This window comes from Ailuropoda melanoleuca, chromosome 7 (genome assembly GCF_002007445.2).
Source record: "Ailuropoda melanoleuca isolate Jingjing chromosome 7, ASM200744v2, whole genome shotgun sequence".
NCBI lineage: Eukaryota > Metazoa > Chordata > Mammalia > Carnivora > Ursidae > Ailuropoda > Ailuropoda melanoleuca.
In genome coordinates this window covers 134,018,729-134,039,716 of record NC_048224.1, presented here as the reverse complement: position 1 = coordinate 134,039,716, position 20,988 = coordinate 134,018,729, and the positions used below count along the sequence as shown (strand labels likewise).

Sequence of the window (20,988 nt, the reverse complement as noted above, 5' to 3'; positions counted from 1 at the left end):
TTTCAAGCCCTTCTATGTCTTTATTTGCTGTCTATATGCTGAATGACCCCCAGGCCCTTAACTTTGGCCCAGATCTTTACTGATTTGTTTTTTAAGAGGTCCTCTTTTTGTCCTATTGCATCTTTTTTTTTTGTCCCATTGCATCTTTATCTACCCTTAAGATTGTACTTATCATATAACTAAGTGATTTATAATAGACATATTTCCCCTTGTCTAACTATCCATGCCACATTCTAAGATTTGGGATAATTCTCAAGTTTTTGGTCTCAATTGCCCTAAACATTCATATTTGGATGAATTCCCCTAATCTCACCCTGAAATAACTTACTGAATTAAAGGTAGACATCTACATCAAGTCCGGTGGCATAGGGCTTGACTCAAAAAATGAACTGTACCTACAATCACATTCTTGTTCAGGATTTTTCACTAACACTATAGAAGGGGAAGCTTTCAGACTTTCAGTAAGAGTATTTTATTTGTGAATGATAAAGTGAGTGGTCCATGTGCCATAGCATGCTATAATTTATCTGTATAATTCAGCCTAAAACCTGTACTTTCAGGGATCATTTCTATAGTTTGTTAATTCAGCCTTCTGCAAATTTCCCAGCTGAGTTTTTGATACCCCAGGAGAGTTGACATGCGCTGACATCTCTGGCCAGATACTCATGAACATCTTTCTCTCCTCTGCATTCATCCCTGTTCACAAGGTATCATCATCTCCATTGAGCACTCCCAAAGGAAATAATGGTGCCTACCAGGCATCACTGTTTTGTATGCTCAGTATTTCCAATTACATTGGCGGTCTTGGAGGTGTATTGGGGGAACATTAAACAACACAGCTTGAAATATAAGAAGAAAAATATGTGCAGGTAAGACAAACATTTTATCTGAGTTCTTTTATTAACAGGGAACTCATACAAGTAAGAATGGGGAAATGGATCTCATTGAATTACAGGTCCCTACAAACAAATTATCCAGCTAAACTTCAGGAGAACTGGAACAGTACGCCTATCAATCCTGGTGAGCTCAGAATATTCACGTTCTGTCCTAGATCCATCTCTTACTGTGTCACTCCATTTTTTTTTCTTTCTGTTAACTATATATCTTATATCCATATTTTCCTAACTTATATTTTCTACTTCTTCCTTCCTTCTCTCTTTGAAGTCAATTTATGTATCTTTTAAACTTTAGCTTGCTGCAAACTCTCTCCCTTGATGAGTATTTTCTGTTCCTATCCCTAAGAGAGAGAATCTAGTTGGATTAGCAAGCAACAATCTTAGTTTTTACTTGCAGGGTATGTACTGTATGTCAGGTTATATTATTTAGTAAGGACATTATTATCCCTACTATTGTATCTTTTTGATAATAGAGGAAATCGAGGTTCAGAGAAGTCACTTAATTCAAGCTCAAAAAAAAAAAAAAAAAAAAAATCAGGGCTCTCTGCAGGCTGTCCCCAGGGAAGCTTCTATTCTATTACCACACCACTTACTCTGAGATGAGGAGCAGAGCCAGGTTGGGTGGGGAAACTCTGCAGGAGCTTAAGAACAATAATTTCCTACATAAGTAGGTATGATAAACAGATAAAAACAGATGCATTTTAGTGAATTCTGAACACCAAACTAGAGAATTTATATTCAGTTATGGAAATCAATTATGGAGGTTCAATGTTTGGAGACAATTTTGAAGCCACTGAATTTCTTGCCTGGTGAACAATTAAATGAACAAAAGAAATTGCGTACAGCAGCGGATGACTCTTGTTTGCACACCTGTGCAAGTCCTTAAAGTGATATTTGGAGTGGACAAAATCAGCAATGTTCCCTGCTTTCTATTCATGCACAAGAAGTTAGCCACTGGAGTGGAAACTGGGAATGAGGACAGACACCCAGGGAGGACACACTGATGACTGAACATAGTTTCCTGGCTGGGTAGGGAGGCCGATGGATTCAAATAGAAATTAAGTCTGGAAGATGAGAGAAAGTTTGAGGCCCTGGTTCCCTTTTCCATTCCGGACAGCCTCTACTTTCTCTGAGAAGAAGGAGGCTATAAGGTATAAATTGATTCAACTGCCCACTCCCTGCCACATGTTTACTTCTTCTAAGAAGTCCTGTCATCATCTTTCTTACAAGAAACATTGTTTCTTCCTCCCATCTATGGTTAGTCTTATTTGTATCCCATCCTCCACATTACCTGTTGTTGCATTTTGACCCTTTATCTTTCCTTTTATGTCTCCTATGGCCCCACTTTAAAAAAAACACATGCAAAAAATTCTAAGCAAATTCACAAAATTAATTGACCTCTAGGTAATTGGATTTTAGATTATTGAGAATAGGAGAAGCTTTGAGAAAAAAAACGTTACCAATATTATTGTTGAATTGGACTCTTTTGGAAAGCAGAAAGAAGAACTGGCAAACTCAAACACTCATGAGTCACCATTGTCTTTGAAGAATATGTGTAAATGTCAAGAACATTCAGATTAGATTTTGATGAAGAGAGCATAACATGAGTAAAAACCAATGGTAAGAATTCTAAGACAGGATACACTCTAAGAGAAGACAATGTTCTAATAGTCTGGAATCAACAGTAAGTCACAAGAATCAAAACTAATTGCTATGATCTTTTTATTCCTAAGATCTTAAGAGAGTTGACTCTTACTTCAATTATGATCTAGGAAACCATATGATTATCGTTCCTGCTCTGTCAATTGAGTAGCAGAAATCACTGTCGTTCTATGATCAATCACACTACTGGGAACATAGTAGTTATTAGAAACGCTTATTAGTATATCACGAAGATGCACGTCTCTTTGCACTAGTGAGTATGCTCGCTACTTATTTGGTTTACTCATTTTACATATATATATATATTTTATATATATATATATATAATATATATATATCTGAATTGGAAAGGCTTGCAAGGAATATCAGGCCCTCTGATAATCTCCTGAGAAAGTTAAATGAATGAATAAAAGTTCAGAACTGAGGGATACTAGTTCATTATAATCTCCTGAGAAAGAAGACAAATAAAGCACCCCTCACTTCTCATCCTTACACTCAGGCTGAGTTTTTTTTCTCTGTGGGTCAGAGAATCTCTGTGGGTCCCCGGTGTGCGTATGCCGATTTCAGCAGGATTGTTCTGAGGCACTGTCTCCTTGGGAGAGAAATAATAGAAATAACAGGCATTTTGGAAAGTCCCCATATTCTCTCTCTCCAGCTGGCCTGTGGTCCTTGTTGTTGGTCCTCAGCCAGGCTGTAGCAGGGAGCTTTGTATCCAGACCCTCAACGTGAGAGAAAGGAGGGCATATTGACCACCTAGACTACATTTCTTATCATCTCTAGATTTTACAAAGTTTTCAGAGACGGACCACATTTTTTAAATAGAGACAGTTATCAAAATAGGAAACCTGAAACAAGAACTTAAAAGGATAACCAATCTAAAATGTCTCAATAAACACCTTAGCTGTTTTTCAAGAATATAATTAAACACACCCAAGCGTATCAGGGTAAAAAGCACAGAACTTACCACCACGGTTCTGACCTTTTGAGTAATGAAAACTGAATTAATTCCACAGACAAAAAAAATGGAGAACTCTAGCTGTAAATAAACAATTCGGAGAATGAGCTATTTCTGTTCCAGCTAATGAAGAATGACATTTAAAGAAATACTATTCCTTTGTTTAGATGCAGAGAACAGATTGGCAGTTGCCAGAGGAGAGGGGAGCTGGGGGCGGGTGGGCGAAATGGTTTTAGGTAATCGGGAGATACAAATTCTAGTTATAAAATAAATAAGTCACGGGGCTGTAATGTACAGCAGGGGGATTACAATACTATACTGGAAATTTGAAAGGTACTAAGAAAGTCAATCTTAAAAGTTCTTATCACAATGAGAAAAAGTTGTAAGTCTGTATGGTGACAGATGGTAAACAGACTTAATGTGGTGATCATTTTGCAATACCTACGAATATGTAAATATGATGTTGGACACCTGAAACTAATATAATGTTGTATCTAAATCACACTTGAATTAAAAAAAAAGAAAATATTCAAATAAAAAATAAATGCTCATTTCAAAACTGTGCCTTAGATTTGAGGCTTGCTGTGACCGTGAATTGAAAAACTTGAGTTTGTTAGAAACAGTGGAACTTGTTTTCCATTTCCAACTGCTAGTCAATTCTTATGGTCTAGGGTGATTTTTTCGACTTCTAATTGTTATTTATGAAGTTGTCAGAGGTGCTAAGAAGCACACGTTAATAAGACTCCTGTCTGAAATGGAATACTTCGTAGACTTAGGGGTGAGGAGCCGCACACACGTTCAACTGGACTCAGTTAAACAAAATATGCCTGTGTTCCTTCCCTCAGTTGGGATACCAAGCACCGAGACCTTAAGGGAGGGTTACAAAATTTATACTTCTACACCAAGGCTCTAACGCAGGATCCCGATTTTTGCAAAAGAGTGGCACGTTGTGGAAAAGGGACACGCGCGCTCTTCACCACAACGTTTCCGGGGGTTCGTGCGTCTCCTTGTTCCTGCTGCGCTGGCGGTATTGCTCCGCTTCATCTCCCCTACATGCCTGTCTTCATTCCAACCAGAAGCAGTGCGCGTGTGTTTGTGTCTTTGGGTGTTGGGGAGGAGTAAGAACGTGTGTGTTGTGAGTCTCGTGAATGAGAGCGGTCTTCAATAAATTGTCTGTATCGTTGAGCGAGGCATCTAACTGTGAGCAGTTTCTACCGCCCTGCTTTAATGACGAATGATCTGCGGTTGGTGGAAGGGGCTGGATGGAATGGAGCAGCCGCTGGGTAGGCGGTATTAGCACCCTGCTGCCCCCACTCGTGGATTTGCCCCGTTCCTGCTGTACATTCTGAGTAGATGGCCCGAGTGGTAGTTGGAACACTAACTCAGTTCTCTGGTTTCTGCGTCTCTTCGTGTTTGATCCTCTCTCACTAATAATTAGCCTGTGTGAAGTGTTCTTTCCATAATTCTGATGACTTCTTCTTATCTTTTCCTTCTTCTCCTCCTCCTCCTCCTCCTCTTTCTCCTTCTTCTTCTTCGAGAGAGAGAGTGAGAGAGAGAGAGATAGAGAGCGTGTGCACTGGGCGGGGGGGAGTGCAGAGGGAGAGAATCTTAAGCAGATTCCATGCCCAGTGCAGTGGAGCCTGACCCGGGGCTGGATCCCACAACCCTGAGATCATGACCTGAGCCAAAACCAAGAGTCCAGGCTTAACCTACTGAGTCACCCAGGCACCTCCATAATTTTGACTTCTAACAAAATAGACTATTCTTTACCAAATACTCTGCCAAGGCTGAAAAATAAATGAAGAACTAACTTTCTGATATTTTTTTAGAGTTGTTCATTCATTTGGATTATATGGATCTGACCTGGGCTTCCAGCCCTCTGGAAAGGATATTAAAATCCATTGATAAAAAAATTTCAGGAGATTTTTAAACAAGGATAATGCATTCTTGATGGGTCCTAGGGTGTCAAATCAATTGAGGAATAAGTGAAGAAGAAAGAAGAGGGAGGTGACAGAGGAATGAGATATAAATAGAAAGAATAGGAAGGAGACCAGAAGGTGTCAGAGAAAAGGATATTTGGCCAAATTATGTCAAGCATTTGGCAGAAGGACAAGAGGAACAGACCCTAGTAATCAGTCATATGTTTTGTAGGAACATAAACGGGAGTAGTGTTCTAGTAAGAGCCAGTGTCTTAAACCAAGGAAAAGAAATCACCTAAGCTATTTGTGTGAAATTAATGTGCATTATTTGTACCCAAAGGGAAGAAAAACAAGGTAATACAGTTTCACTAATTATACTAAAACACAGCCCAAGCTCCCTATGAATATTTTTCTTGCTACATACAGAGATAACATTAGTTTGCAAATGACATTATGAGTTATGAGCATATTCAGTTTTGTCCGAGTAGGTGACCTAGATTGAGTTCAACACCCATGATTTTCCTAGTTAAAAGGCTTTTATACCCAGCAACACTTTAAAACTGTCTTTGGTACAATTTGGAAACTTTAAGACCAGATGGTACTTTTGTGAGCACTTTAGCAGACAAATTTGATGTTGTCATTGAATTTAAAAAGAACAGGTGGACTGAGGCCTCTGCAAGACAAACATAAAATTTCTAAGTGTCTGGATCTGTCTGTGCTTAAATCAGAGCTGTCTGCTATGACCAGCCTATGAAAGTGGCTGACAGTCATTATCACCACGTGGCTGAAAGTGACCCTGAAAGAGAATCTTTCATACTCTCATCAAGTATTTTTTTTCCAGCTGGACAAAATGTCTTTTCTAAATTTATATTTTAAACATATAAGGAAATAAAAAATAAAAAGCAGTGGAATAAATAGAATATCCCTATTCCCATGAAAAATTGATTCACCATTCTACCCAGGCTATTACCCTTGAGATCATCCCACGACTGCAGAAAGTGTGAACATCCCATTTCACAAACCGTCTTTTCTTTATATTCTAGCATGTGGTCGGTATCACTTAATCAAAAGAACACATGTAATAGATTAGGTTGAGCAAAGCAAAACGGCCAATAGTCCACCATATCTGACCTACATAAATGGCGTTGTGTATGATTTGACAGAACGTATGTGGGGATTAAAGGATTAATGTGGTGAACACCTATTATCACCAGCACCTTACTTAAGAAATGGAGCGTTACAAAATATTGCAAAGAGCTTTGAAGTGCCTGCATCAGTCTTCCTCATCCCCTTCCTTCTGCCACACGGTTCTGCATTCATTACTCTCTGGCTTTATTCACAGTTTTACCATGTGTTGTATTTTAAAAAAAAATTTTTAAAGAGAATAAGTAGAGGTGTACTGTACAAATAATTCTATAACTTCTTTAGTGGCTCACTCTTAAAGACATCTATTCCGTGAGCAGAATTGTAGGTCATTCATTTCCATTTGTTTTCTTCCATAGGGCCCTACAAATTTTTAATTTTCAAAAGTTTTTTTTAAGCATTTATTGTTGATGTTTACCTCAATTGGCATAGCCTATAGAATGCCAGTTCTTTAAAAGTTGTGGGGTTTATTGTTGGGACCTAGTAATGGGCAAATTTTACAAATTGTTCTTGTGAAAAAAAAATAAATGTTCTCTCCTTCAGTTATTGGATGTAATAATAGATATGTATATGTGTGTATATCGTGTGTATCTCTGTTTCCATATAATCCGTATGTATCGATCGTAAGGTGATTGTGGTATTTGACTCATCTATACATTTGAATTTTGTCCTTTTGCTCAAGAGTGGGATGTCAGTCTTCTTGTATATGGATTCATCAATATATTTACGTAGTTCTGCCAACTTAACTCTTTTACATTTTGAACTTCTATTAGTAAGTACTTCCATTTTTAGATTTGCCCCATCTTCCTGATAATTTGCATGCTGTTAAAATAGTGCGAAGTAACACCCCACCTTATGTCTAATAATGCATTTTAAACACATAGTTCATTCCTATTGACATTTATATACCAGTTTTCTCTTGGAGGTATTTGCCTGGTACTTATTTTTCTTTTATTTGGAATCTTGTGTGTTATTTTGTGTTAGATTTTCATGTCTACCTGATAGAGCTAATTTCTTTTTTGTAATTCAGGTATATAATCAGCCTTTTCTTAAATATAGAAATTAGCATCTCTGTGTTGGTCAAGATTGCTGACATATTTGAATTTATTTATTTCATTTTATTTCCTATGTTATCTGTCTTCTTCTAGTTGTTTTTTTAATTTGTTTTTTGCATCCAATTTTCTTATCCTTTTTTCTTCCTCCACTAGTTTGAGAGTTATACACTCGTTCTATTCTTTTAGTGGTTATAATAGAAAACCGTAACCAGCAAACTATATATTATAATGACAAAATTAAATCAATACTCTACCATTGCACTGAACAATGACAGTATCATAGAAACTTTTAACGTATTTCTATCTTTCCTTTATTTTCTGGGGTCCTTACTGAAAACATTTTAAAAATTGAAAGATTGAGAAAATGTATTTAAAAATATGCTTCAGTTAATTTGTGGCTGTTTCCTTACAAGTAGACATTTTGTTCATCGAGTACTTCAATTGTTCAATTGTCAAACATTCATTTCTAAACACTATCTTAGATCCTAGTGATTTAACAGTGAAAAGGAATCTGCCTTCATTGACCTTATAATATAGTATAAGAGACAGAAAATACCCAGAAAAGAGATTCTGAAATGATCCATACTCTGAGTTTATGGCAGGATAAGTATGTGGATATTTCCTTCAGAGACTCTACGTGAGTAAACTTCTCCTTTTTATTGCCTATGGAATTCCAGAATTCCTGAATTTCCAAAAGCTTTTATTTTTGTTTTTGTTTTTTAAGATTTATCCTCTATTTATGACGTGATATTTTTATTTAAAATCTGAAGCAATCACAGTAAGAATAAACACTGTAGAAGATAATAACAGAATGTTATGTGGGAGTTTTCTTACCTCAAAATCTGCAGAGAAGAATGAAGAAAGAGTTTTGGTGCTTGCACATCCTGAAGACTGCTCAGACATCTCTGAAAGTGATGAAACCATCTATTCAAAATTGTTCACTGGTGGGGAGAAACTGACCCTGCTGCTGAGAGCCTCTCCCCTACTCCAGCCTGCGTGGGAAGGAAGCTGGCAGCCATCTTGGAGGGTATGTGGTGAGAAACATTTGTGTGACCAGTCAGCAGAGCCTGAGTTTCTCTAAACCTTTTTTCTACAGTTTGGGGCAGGAGGTCCCCTTTTGCTTCAAAGCAAGTGAAGGAAGCATCCCAGGAACTACTTGAACACACACAAAAAAATGGTTCCTCTGAAGGATCAGGCACAAGGACTGTTGTCTGCACTCAACTCAAGGGAGCATCTGCTGTAAGCTGGCCATAGATGCTCTTGAGGAAAAACAGAGATGCTCTGTGAGCAGCCTGAACTCCCAGCCCCAGGCAGCTCTGAGGCCCCGAGTTCCCTCATGGTTTTGATGCTGATGCAGAAGGCAGCCAAGCTTGAGTTCTTCTATAAGGACCTTATGGAGAGGCATGCCCACCATGCTGTATGACACTGACAGTGCACCTGCCAGGCCAGCCAGAGCAGGATGGGGGAGCAGTTGCAAACGGTTAGCACTTGGGAATGGGCAATGGGGTGTCCTCAGAGGGGGAAGCTCAAAAAGCCTATCAGAAAGACTGATTGGGATATCTGACCCAGTGTGACTCCAGCTGTCCCCTGATCTCCAGCTTGTCTCCACTCCCACACCTGCCCTAGGGCAGGGGACCAACAGCACAGGATGCAGGGTGGACCGGAGCCAGGATTCAGGAGCCCCCCAAGTCCCTTCTCTTCTCCGGGTTCCTGTTGCATGTCAGAGCGAGATCTGGGTAATCTACCTTTTGAAGGGGATGAATAATGGACGATTCCACTTTAGACTGAACAGGATCTTTAATCCCTGGAATTAGGATGATTATAAGGTTGAGGGTGACTGGAAAAGTTCCGGAATCTATTTGAGATATTTCAATGATGGGAAAGGACTCTGGTATAGAGGGGCTGAAAGTCAATGTGAAAATATATATATTTATCCCTTCTTATGCTTCATTAAGTCCATTTTCATTTAATGTTTCAGCAATACTTTAATCTCTCTCTTAAGTCCATAAATGGTCAAATGGTTTCAATCCTGACAAAATTTGCCACAAAATTTGCTTTTTATTGCAAACGTATTTACTGATGGGTGTCAAAAGTGAAGTTAATCAATTTGCTTATGAACCATAGGCAACAATTTAGGCAAAGTGAAGTTTGAGTGTATTTGGCAAGAAACATGTGCCTTGAATTTTCTTATTTTCCCCCCAATATATCTATCTTTCATAGCCCTATGCTCAGGAATTAAATACAAAGGTGGGCAAAGTTGTAGAAACTTCTAAATAAACTAACATTATTTTGCCTAATCCAGGTTCATACTAGCGAATGAAACGATCATACGGAGAACCGTACTAACGGTAATACTAGTTATAGCATTCGTAGTTTAAATGACTTATTTGCACAGTTTAAGGCGACAGGGTAAAAATAAATAAATAAGTGTGAAAAAAATCTCCATCTTTCACAGCTTTAAAATGTTAGCTCTGTTGTATGCCATAATTAAGGCAACAGTCTGCTGGTCGGGTTCCAGGCATGCAGACTATTCCCTCACCACCACCAGTAAATTCACGGGTCTGCTCGTTTCTCAAAAGCTTCTGTACGCAAACTTTTCTAAGACAATTCTAAGGTAATAGAATGGTGAGATGGATGGGAGAGTAGGAGGCCAGACAGTTATCTGGACAGTGTGTAGAGCAACAGAAAGGTTCCTAAAATATTACATCTTGGCTGTCAAACACCCCTCATACTTGGAACTTAATTTAAGCAGCGTGACTGCATGACTCACATAGTTTTACATGGTTAGAAGGCTGTCCATATCTTTTTAACAGTTTTTAGGGAAGTTTTCCCAAGAATTTTATGCTATCGGTGTCTAGTTTGCTTTTAAGCCAGACATCTTAACACACTGCCACAAGAAAGTTTTTGATTATTAGTAATCATATTGAACAGGGACATATGCCTAATGATAATGATGTTTGTAAGATTTATACAGACACACATATGTAGAAATTGCAAATCAGAAATTTGACTCATGACGAGAAGGCATTTAAATGAGTGAAAGTGCACACTTATTTTGTTTCAGACATTGTTCTAAGTACTTTTTATCAACCCCTTGAATCCTATCAATGACCCTACAATGTTGCTCCTATTTTCAATTGTATAGACGATTAAATGGAGGGAACAATAAATAAGGTGATGATTGATAGGGGGCAGAGATGGGATTTGAACAGTTGGGGCTCTGAGCATGCACTCTTAAACTCTATAGTAAACTATTTTGACAAGGGGAAGGGGCTGAGAAGTTGGTTGTGTCATGGTGGTCGTTTGATTGCAGTTTTGATTGTTATGACAGCGGTATTAAAAAAAAAAAACCTCCATTCTGCATCAGGGATAGGCTAAATACATCGCATGTGGAAAAGGAAGTAATTATCTGAAATACCTTATGAACTAGGGAATATTCTATCCTTTTTTTTTTTTTTCAAGCAAGGAAACTAACACCAAAAGAGGTTATATAACTTCTCTGTAATCACAAAACTAATGTGTTACAGAGCCAGGACTTCCCCTCAAGATGTCTGAATCTAACAACCATCCTCTCACTTTTACTTTCCAGAATGTATATTAATTCTGAAAAAATAGCAATATATAATTCTGAGAATTAGATTTTCAAAGTTATATCTTCAGTCGATATTTTTCTGATTGGCTAAATGTATTAAAATTCAATATTTTTTTGGAACGTTTCTTTCTCTTGCTGTTTCTTTTGTGTTTTTAGTTATTTGTCTTTTATTGATTTGATTTTCATTTTTCTACTTTCTTATAACTCTGAATTTATTTAAAGATTCAGTTATAAATCATTGGAATTAGTGTGTCTTATCTTTTTCCAGGCATAATAAATGCTTATCTAAGATAAGCATACATATTCAAAATAACATGATTGCTCTTTGCCACCTAGAAGTCTACAGCGGGTAAAGGATGTGCTGCCCCAAGACTTTTGTCAAACTAGGAATGGTGTTATTGGTGTTAACTCGACTGGTTACCCATAGACCCTCATCATCCATGAAGCTAAAATTAGCCTGATAACATGTCACACCTTAGTAACTGTGTTGAGCCAAAATATTTCACACAATATTCAACAAAGACCCCAAAGTAGCAGATTATTTTTTGAGTTAAAGTGTCCTTGAAGAATCACCATAGTTTGTCTTCATGGACTTTTTGTGTGTCTGTGTGGAGAGAAATCAAGTGTAGTGAACTAGAATACGGCGTGGAAAATTGAACATCTCAATATTAAGAGAGCCATAGCTTATATTATTGCAAATACATAATCTACAGCAAGAGTTGGCAAACTTTTTCTACAGGGAACCAGATGGTAAATATTTTAGGTTTTGTGTGCCAAGGGGAAATATACGCACCTCTTCTGTAGGTGTAACAAAAAGAAAAATAATTTTTCACAAATATTCAATTGAATTCAAAATAGAATAATATATTACAGGGTTTGCATTAGTTTTCCTTTGATGCCTTAACATGTTACCATAAATGTCTTAAAACATCTCTTTATTTCCTTCCGGTCTTGAGGATAAGAAGTCCAGGTAGAGTGTGACTCAGCTGGTTCTCTACTCTGGGTTTTAAAAAGCCAACATCAAGACATCAAGGTGTCAGCGAGGCTATATCCCTCTCTGGAAACTCGGGTGCAGAATTTGCTTCTAGGTCAGTCAGCCTGTTGAGAGACTTTAGTTCCCTGTGATTGTACGACTGAGGTCTCCATTGCCTTGCCAGGTGGACGGGGGTCCTTCCCAGCTTTTAGAGACCTTAGTGGCATTCTTTGGCTCATGGACCCCTTCCTCCACCTTCAGATCCAGAATGGAGAATTGAGTCCTTCTCATACCTAGAAATCTCATGGACCTTCTCTTCCGCTTCTCTTTCCCATTTGCTGATTTTCAATGCATTTCTCTGACAGATCCTTTTGCTCTTAAGGGTTTATGTGATGACATTGGATCCATCAGGATAATCTAAGATAATGGCTTCAGTTCAGCTGATTAGAATCCTTAATTTCACTGCATAAACCCTTTACAATTGTACCTAGGTTAATATTTGAATAACTAAGAATGAGAATTTTGGCGAGGAGCACCTTTAGAGTTCTATCACAGTTTTGTTGATGAAAATAATGGAATTGTTTTGTGTGTGGGATAACATTTTACTTATTTACGGTTCAAAGTCAGTGTTCCTTATGATCAGATCAATTGCAAACATTCATCTCTAAGAGTCTTGCTTAACTCACAGGACTTAATAAAACAGGAGACAGGCTGGTTTAGCTCATGGGCAACAGTTTATAGACCTATGATCTCAAAAGTTGTGTAGCCATTGGAAGTCCTGTGGATAGCTGTTAAATTAAATGCTAAATGTCTAAAGTATATAGATAAACTAAAATAAATGATAAAGTAGCAGGTACTATTTTTCCAATTTTGCAAGGAATCTCTAATATAAATCAACAGATCACTATCTTTATATAACAAGAAGATATACAATGCCCTGATAACAATAAGTCATTTGTGAATCTAGAATAATGGGTTAAATTAATGCAATTTCTTTATGCTTGTTTGTATTTGTCAAGCATTTACAATGCATTTTTTTAAGAAATTAGGAAAGAATTAAATGGTATAAGATATTTCAAATTCAACAATGTGGTATTAAAATATTTTCATGTAATTTTTCAACCATTGATTTCCTTACTAGTATAAGTAAGATAGGAGGTACCAAAACAATGCATATTTCACGGTAACTGTCCTTACCAGCTAAATCTATAAAGAAGGATGGATTATGAATGACCCAGTAGGGTAGATGCTCACTAAGTCTAACTGAAAACTCTGTAGTAATTAACAATGGGATTTATTTTAACAATTCTGTGTGGATCGTCCTGGGCTGTCCAGGGTGCTCATTTCACGTATCAATTAATGAATCACTATGTTTGTCATGAAACATTTTTTTTAAATGCATGAGAATATAGATGGAAGTTGGTCCCTTTGCACAAACAGCAAAATATGCATCTCATTCTAAAAGCCAGAATCCTGGGGCACCTGGGTGGCTTAGTGGGTTAAGCATCTGCCTTTGGCTCAGGTCATGATCCCAGGGTCCTGGGATCAAGTCCCACATCAGGCTCCCTGCTCAGCTCCCTCTCCCTCTGCCGTGCTCCCTGCTTGTGCTTTCTCACTCTCTCTCAAATAAATAAAATAAAATCTTAATATATATTTACATATATATATATATATATAAAAATATATATATATGTAAAAAAAAAAAAAAAAGGCCAGGATCCCTAACTCAGCCAGCCATTGACTCTGGTTCTATTACAACCAAATGTTTATTTTCACACACTTCGTCTACTCACAATTAAGAAAGCAAAGCAAATATTAATAACATTCCATAGGAGAACAGCAGAAGTAAGAGAAATAATACCAGGGGAGAGAGCTTCTTTACCGGACACATGGGAATACTTAGTAGGTGTTTAAGCTTTGTGGCTGAAATTTGTGAGAGAGTGCCAATCTTGGAGATTAAGAATTAGGGAGGAGGGGGCGCCTGGGTGGCACAGCGGTTAAGCATCTGCCTTCCGCTCAGGGCGTGATCCCGGCGTTATGGGATCGAGCCCCACATCAGGCTCCTCCGCTATGAGCCTGCTTCTTCCTCTCCCACTCCCCCTGCTTGTGTTCCCTCTCTCGCTGGCTGTCTCTATCTCTATCGAATAAATAAATAAAACCTTAAAAAAAAAAAGAATTAGGGAGGAGATAATTGGTTAAACTGAAAACATGGGTGAGTTAGGTCTCCAAGACACAGGATAAGCTACAAAACAAGCAAAAGTTCCTTCACATAGATGCAGTTTATGTCAAGATGATTTTGTGCATATTACATACGCACAGAACAATGTTGATATGCAACAGATTATTGTAGAAAAAGTAGATGAGAAACAAACTAAAAAATATCACACAAAAACAAAATCAAGAACTCAAACTAGTTGTAAATAATACGATGGACCTATTGCATACTGAAATTCATTACCGTAGATTGACCAGCAGTGAAGATCAATATAAATTCTCTCATTGAACATCTCAGAATATAAAGTGATGAAATTGTACAGAAGAACTATGTAGGCTACAAGTCAACGCTATAGTTCCTCCAGGAGGGGAGAGTTGAGTTGTGATTTGATTGATCATGCTCTGATAGGACCACAATATTTAAGGTGGTATCATATGAAAATGCACATTTTTATTCTGGACCAAGAATGGGTTCGTTTTTAGATATGTGGTATTGAGCCTTCATTTATTCAGACTCATGCAAAAGGTTCAATATTCAGGTCAGGATTTGCAATGGGTAGTCAGAGAGGTGCCTTTAAGAGAGAAAGGCCTGACATTTGGGCACCTTCAGACTAACAAAAGGTTTGAGTTAGACTTTAAGTAGTTAAGAAACTTCTAATGTTTTACAGAGGCTTGCCTGGAATCCAGAATAAGGGCCTGGGGTGGAGGTCAGACAGCGGCTTGAAGGGAGAAAAGTGGCACTAATTGGGCTGCTTGGAGGGGACAAAGATATCTACCAGTTTTCAATTTTTTGCCCAAGGCCACGCTGGCCCTGCCATTCAAAATCATCCTTTCTGTCACTTTGGCGTTTGTGGTACGTTGCAGAACCCTGATTTAGTCAGGCAGCTCAGTTTGGAATATTATTCCTGACACTTTGTTTTAACTTAGTAAAATAAATAAATAAACCATGTCTTCTTGTCACATATCTGAAATATCCAATGTAAATATGTAATAGTATTTATTTTAAAATGAAATTTGCTCGAGCTCAAGTGAGCCCAATTCAGGAATACACTTGTAATTTCATTCGATTTCCAGGTTCTGTCTTTCATTTTGAAGGAATAAAATTCTATATTTTATGTCTATATAGACTCTCCAATGCGGCAATTCAAAAATAAAAGTGCATCCTTAACATTAAATTTCTTTGCTTTTCGCTTGCACCAGAACTTTCCCCTCATTTCAATGTAGCTTTTGTATGGGCATGTGCAATAAAAAAGCTAATAAACTTAATAAATGGTTCAATTGCATGACTGCACCTGTGTGTTACCTTTATCCTCATTATCCGTTTCCTTAGACATTGTCCATTACTTCGCCGTGGCCACAGAACCTTATTGTAAGGCTAATAAATAGTGCAATAAAAGTAAATAATCTGAGAAAATATTACAGTGCAAACTGAAAATAGTTTTGTTGTAAATTTATGCACGTTTTTATCCATTCTGCCAAGTACAAGTATGCTGGCATTCTGCTGCTCGCTCTGGATCTCCCACAGGAATATGACCCAAATCCTTATTTCTTATGAGCTTCGTTCAAATATATATTAGAGTGGATCAATGCCAGTGGTTTTTTTCTCAATAGGATTGTTGAAAACTGATTCAGACAATAGCATGTGCATGTGTGTGTGTGTGTATACTATATATATATATATAAATACTGAATATGTATTATATAGTATATAGTATATATATATATAAATACTGAATATGTATTATATAGTATATAGTGTATATATATATATACTGAATATATATATATATATATATATAATTTCAGCGTATATGCTGGAATGAGCCTCTGAAACTGTGTCTACATGCTCAAAGTAGACAATTAAGCTCTTTATTCCAATAATTCAGATATCAAATGCATTTTCCTCCTGATGTTCTATAGATATGGACAAACTTGTATATTCTACTTGAAACTGCTCTGAGTAATCGATATATTTCCAAACTGATTTGCCTGTGTGCACTCTGAATTTCAGCGTGTCTAGAAAGGCAGGAATTTCCAATGAGGCTTAGCGCTAAAATTGTGTATCAGGTATCAGCCTGACATGAAGAAGAATAGACTCACCTCCTCACATCTTACTAGTTTAAGAATACTTCAGATCCTTTTAGCTAAAGACCATTTTAAAACAAAATGTGCCATTAGTTAGTTGATGCAAGATGGTGTTTTCAATCACTCCTTTACATGGGGTCCGTTGGCAGCTGAATGATAAGATACTCATTAATACCTCTGACAGTTCATAGCTGTCAGTCAGAGAAGATTTTCACAAGTTGTTTCCAAGACATGAAAAATGCACAGAAATGAAGAGGTGATCCCAGACTGACAGATCATTTGGGATAGCTTGAGTAGGCTCTAATTGACTCTCAGTTCTCTCTTTCCTGCTTTACAAAGAGGGCGCTGAATTGATAAAGCTATTTGATGAAAATCTTGGTTAGAGCTTCTCTGGTACTGCCATTAACCAATAGAACATATTTATACTCTGTATTTTACACTTATGCACACAGGCTTTCATGTAATATAGAGAGCAGAATCTTTTCCTTTATATCATGTTTTGTTCTGCTACCTAGAAACAGGACAACGAACAGCCAGAGAACCTCTGAGAATCATTATAATACAGAGACATTGCCCAATAGTTTATGTGTACTAGTTTATATATAGTTACATTTCAAACAGGATGTATATAGAAATTTTCTACCATATAAGTTTTATGGTGTCTCCACTCTGATTAAGAGGTGAAAAGATGACCTAAGAATTTAAAAACTTCTTCCAGGAAATCTCTGAGTCTTTTGTTTTGAACAAAAGCAGTTCATCTCTTTAGTGCTCGCCAAGTGTGAGATTTTGCCCTGGGCCCCAGACCTACACGAGACCTTGTTTGTCTTTATCGCCTGGCGAAGTAGACATGATGTCCTCCCTTTTCCGATGGGGACATTCATGTTTAGACTAATTAAATGACTTGACTAAGCCCATAAAACTAGTGGTTGGTAAGCACAGAACAAGGGCCTAGGCTGTTTGGACCCCAAACCCTTGATCCTTCCCACAATGTCACTGGGCTTACTGGAGTCATCCTCAGTCATGGTGGAACCGACCTGTTTCTTTTCTTTCCTGAATAATAACTCCCACTCACATAAGAGCAGCGTAGGGTCCACTGCTGTTTGCTCTGCTTGGTTCCTTTGTCCACACCATGTGTGTATTCCTGTGTCAGTTCCCTTCCCAATTGCTGACTTAGAACAGAGCCTTAATTAGTATAACTACTTTATTACATCAATTTCAAGATGCAAATGACATCCTTAAATGGGCATGAGTACTTCTGATTTTCAAATGATGCAAACCAATGGAATATAGTTGATGGGTCATTAGCTAAATACTCTGCACAATTTGTTATTAAAATGTTACCTGGCCTGAGACCATTGTTCAGAGAGTTTTACCTACTGGACTTTTATTTGATGACTCTAAAATGAATCTTCTAGAGTAAGCTATGTTTTCTCCAGAGTATTTAGAAAATGTAGTGCCCTATGTTATTAAATATTTGAGTTAATTAAGAGAGATATTAACCCATATATAAATTATTTTCACTTAATATTATGTATAAACATATACTTTGCACATCACATACTTTTACTTTTTATGAGTACATGCAGTTATAAGTTAGTAAACAATAAACATTTCCATCAGAGTGTTCGATTATAGCAATCATAACAAAATAAACATAGTAGAATAGTGTTCATTTAATGTTAAAACTATACAAAGAAGAGGTTTAACTCTATATAATAAATTCTTCCTTGATCGAGGACAATCACTGAGAAAAATCATTTTCAGGGTAGTATGCTATTAATATAGAAGATATAAGATGTTTAATTGCTCACAATTTCTGCTTGATTAATGTGACATAAAGGAATAAATAAATCCCTTAATAAATAACCCCCTAACATTAACCTATCTTACTTATATTTATAAGCATAATACCTAAATCTGCAAGCTACACCTTCAAACACTAATATCTTGAATATAAGAAGCCCTTAATAAATGCCTGTTGAAGTAAATTGAGTCTGAAAATATTCTAATGATGTATTTGACACAATGTTTCCAAAAGAGCATTCTGAAGAATGCTTCCCCTGCAGGGTGACCCTCAAGTATGAATGCCATAATCACATACATTCCTGACATGCTCTATACTGTATTATACTTTTGGAAATTTAAAAAATGTTAGTTTATTTGGCTTCTGGTAAGTTTTACAGAAAAGAAATCACTTGGGCTCCTGGGTGGCTCAGTCAGTTAAGCGCCTGCCTTTGGCTCAGGTCATGATCCCAGGGATGGAACCTGCATCGGGCTCCCTGCTAAACAGGGAGCCTGCTTCTCCCTCTCCTGCTCTCTCTGCTTGTGTGCTCTCTCTCTCTGTCAAATAAATAAATAAAATCTTGAAAAAAGAAAAGAAATCCCTTTACCCTTATCCATTTATTTCCCAACATAATTAACCCAGGAAAATATTTTTCCTCCTTTTAGAGTCTACAGAACTGGCAGCTGTCATGCCCAGCATAAGAATCATTGTTCAAGGGGCGCCTGGGTGGCACAGCAGTTAAGCGTCTGCCTATGGCTCAGGGCGTGATCTCAGCGTTATGGGATCGAGCCCCACATCAGGCTCTTCCGCTATGAGCCTGCTTCTTCCTCTCCCACTCCCCCTGCTTGTGTTCCCTCTCTCGCTGGCTGTCTCTCTCTCTGTCAAATAAATAAATAAAATCTTTATAAAAAAAAAAAAGAATCATTGTTCAAGATTTCCATTTCCTGAAATAAAAGTTCTTGATATTACTTTATTTAAACGTATCTGTCTCTTTATAGATTATAACTTTCATCCATAGCTCATATTTGGGTTTCCTGCTATTTGTAGTTTAGCTAACAGAACTTTTTAGTGCCAATAAATAGGGATGTAAATATGACTTGAAAATATCCCAGCTTTCTGAATATTATGATGGCTAAGTTTCATTATGGCATTAAAGAATATTATTGAAGAATAATAAATCTCAGTGCTAAAGATGAAAATGAAAATAATATGATTTTTTTGGGTAAATTTTGAAATCTGTCTTAAGGCGTATATTCAAAATGCTATCCTTTTATCAATGGTTAAGAATTTAAGACACATATCTACTCACAGAATGCTTCTTTCCTTACTTTTTTTGATAAACTCCTTGCTTATTTACTAAAAATTGCTATAAGCTCATCATGACAAAATTGTTTCTTATAATTTGTTCCTGACTCAAAAAGTTTAGCTAAGAAACTGGAGGTTATATTAGCTTTAATAATTTTTAATGTTCCTTTAATATACTAGAAATGAGTACATCAGATGTATTTTTTTGTATGGCTGAGGCAGAATGATGGATTGAAAAGGTATGATCTTCACGATCCCCTGGGTTTGAATCTAGGATTAGCTACAGGAAAGCTGTGAATCTAGGTTAGTTGTTTACTATCCCTGAATCTCATTTTATAAATCTTTAAATTAGTTATGAAACTTAGGTATCTCCTGAGCTGCTTTATCTTTTGAGATTAAAAACATGCTTCAATATTCCTATTTACGTCCTACACAGAGAGCAATACCAATTTCAAAATTTCTGTAAATCCCTCTTATGGGCTGAATGTGTCCCCCCAACCATTCATAGTTGGTCCTAATCCCCAGTACCTAAAAATGTGACCATAAATGGAGATAGGATCCTTAGACGGATAATGGGATGGGCCCTAATCCAATATGATTGGTGTCCTTTCAAAAGAAGAAATGACACATAGACGCAGAAAGAAGATGGTGTGAAGGCATGGGAGAAGACAGCCAGCTACAGTCTAAGGAAAGAGGCCTGGGAGAGAACCCCTCACCACCACCAGAAGAAAGCAACCCTGCTAACATCTTGATCTTGGACTCCCAGTCTCCAAAGTAAATCTCTATTGTTGAGATACCCAAACTGTGGTACTTTGTAAGAGGAGCACTAGGGAACATAAAGTCCCTAGGGTTCCACATCCAATGGCTGCTTCCAGCCTCCGTGTCCAGATTCCAATTTCCATGAAAATGTTGTGTGGGACGAGGTAAAGGACAGGCTTGCTGTCAATTTTCTTCTTCGTGCTAATCTACAAAAGGGTGAGCAGTTCATATTCATCTGTTTCTGTAAAAACCACTCATGTAGCCTTTGAGGTGATCTCAGAGTTAACATGAAAACAACACACACACACACACACACACACACACACACCAAAATTGTTCATCATACACTCTTTTATTGCAGGTTTTTCACTTAACACCTCAATGAATTCCTCACCTGCCACATTTCTTTGCAGATTCCAGAGTCCTATTTACTGTTATTTGAATCCCACCCCTCCTTTCTCAAATCCCCTCAAAATCTCTCAGCTTTTTATTGTCCGAGGTTATTTCCCTTTAAAATTTTCCAAGGAACTGCATTCCCTGAATTTTATTATGCAGAACAATTTGACATTCCATTTGGGCTTGACTTTACATGAATAAAGATCCATGGATTTTGTACCAAGCTGTCAGGAGTCCTAGATGAACTGAGA

General features: G+C 37.3%; 1 long non-coding RNA gene across 1 annotated transcript; it reads left to right on the top strand.

The window, feature by feature from the left end:
- The first annotated feature begins 647 nt into the window (after positions 1-647).
- LOC117802960 lies at positions 648-19,073 on the top strand. The gene is made up of 3 exons (XR_004626444.1): positions 648-869; positions 956-1,020; positions 18,943-19,073. It is a non-coding gene; the product is annotated as an uncharacterized LOC117802960 (long non-coding RNA).
- Positions 19,074-20,988: the final 1,915 nt, after the last annotated feature.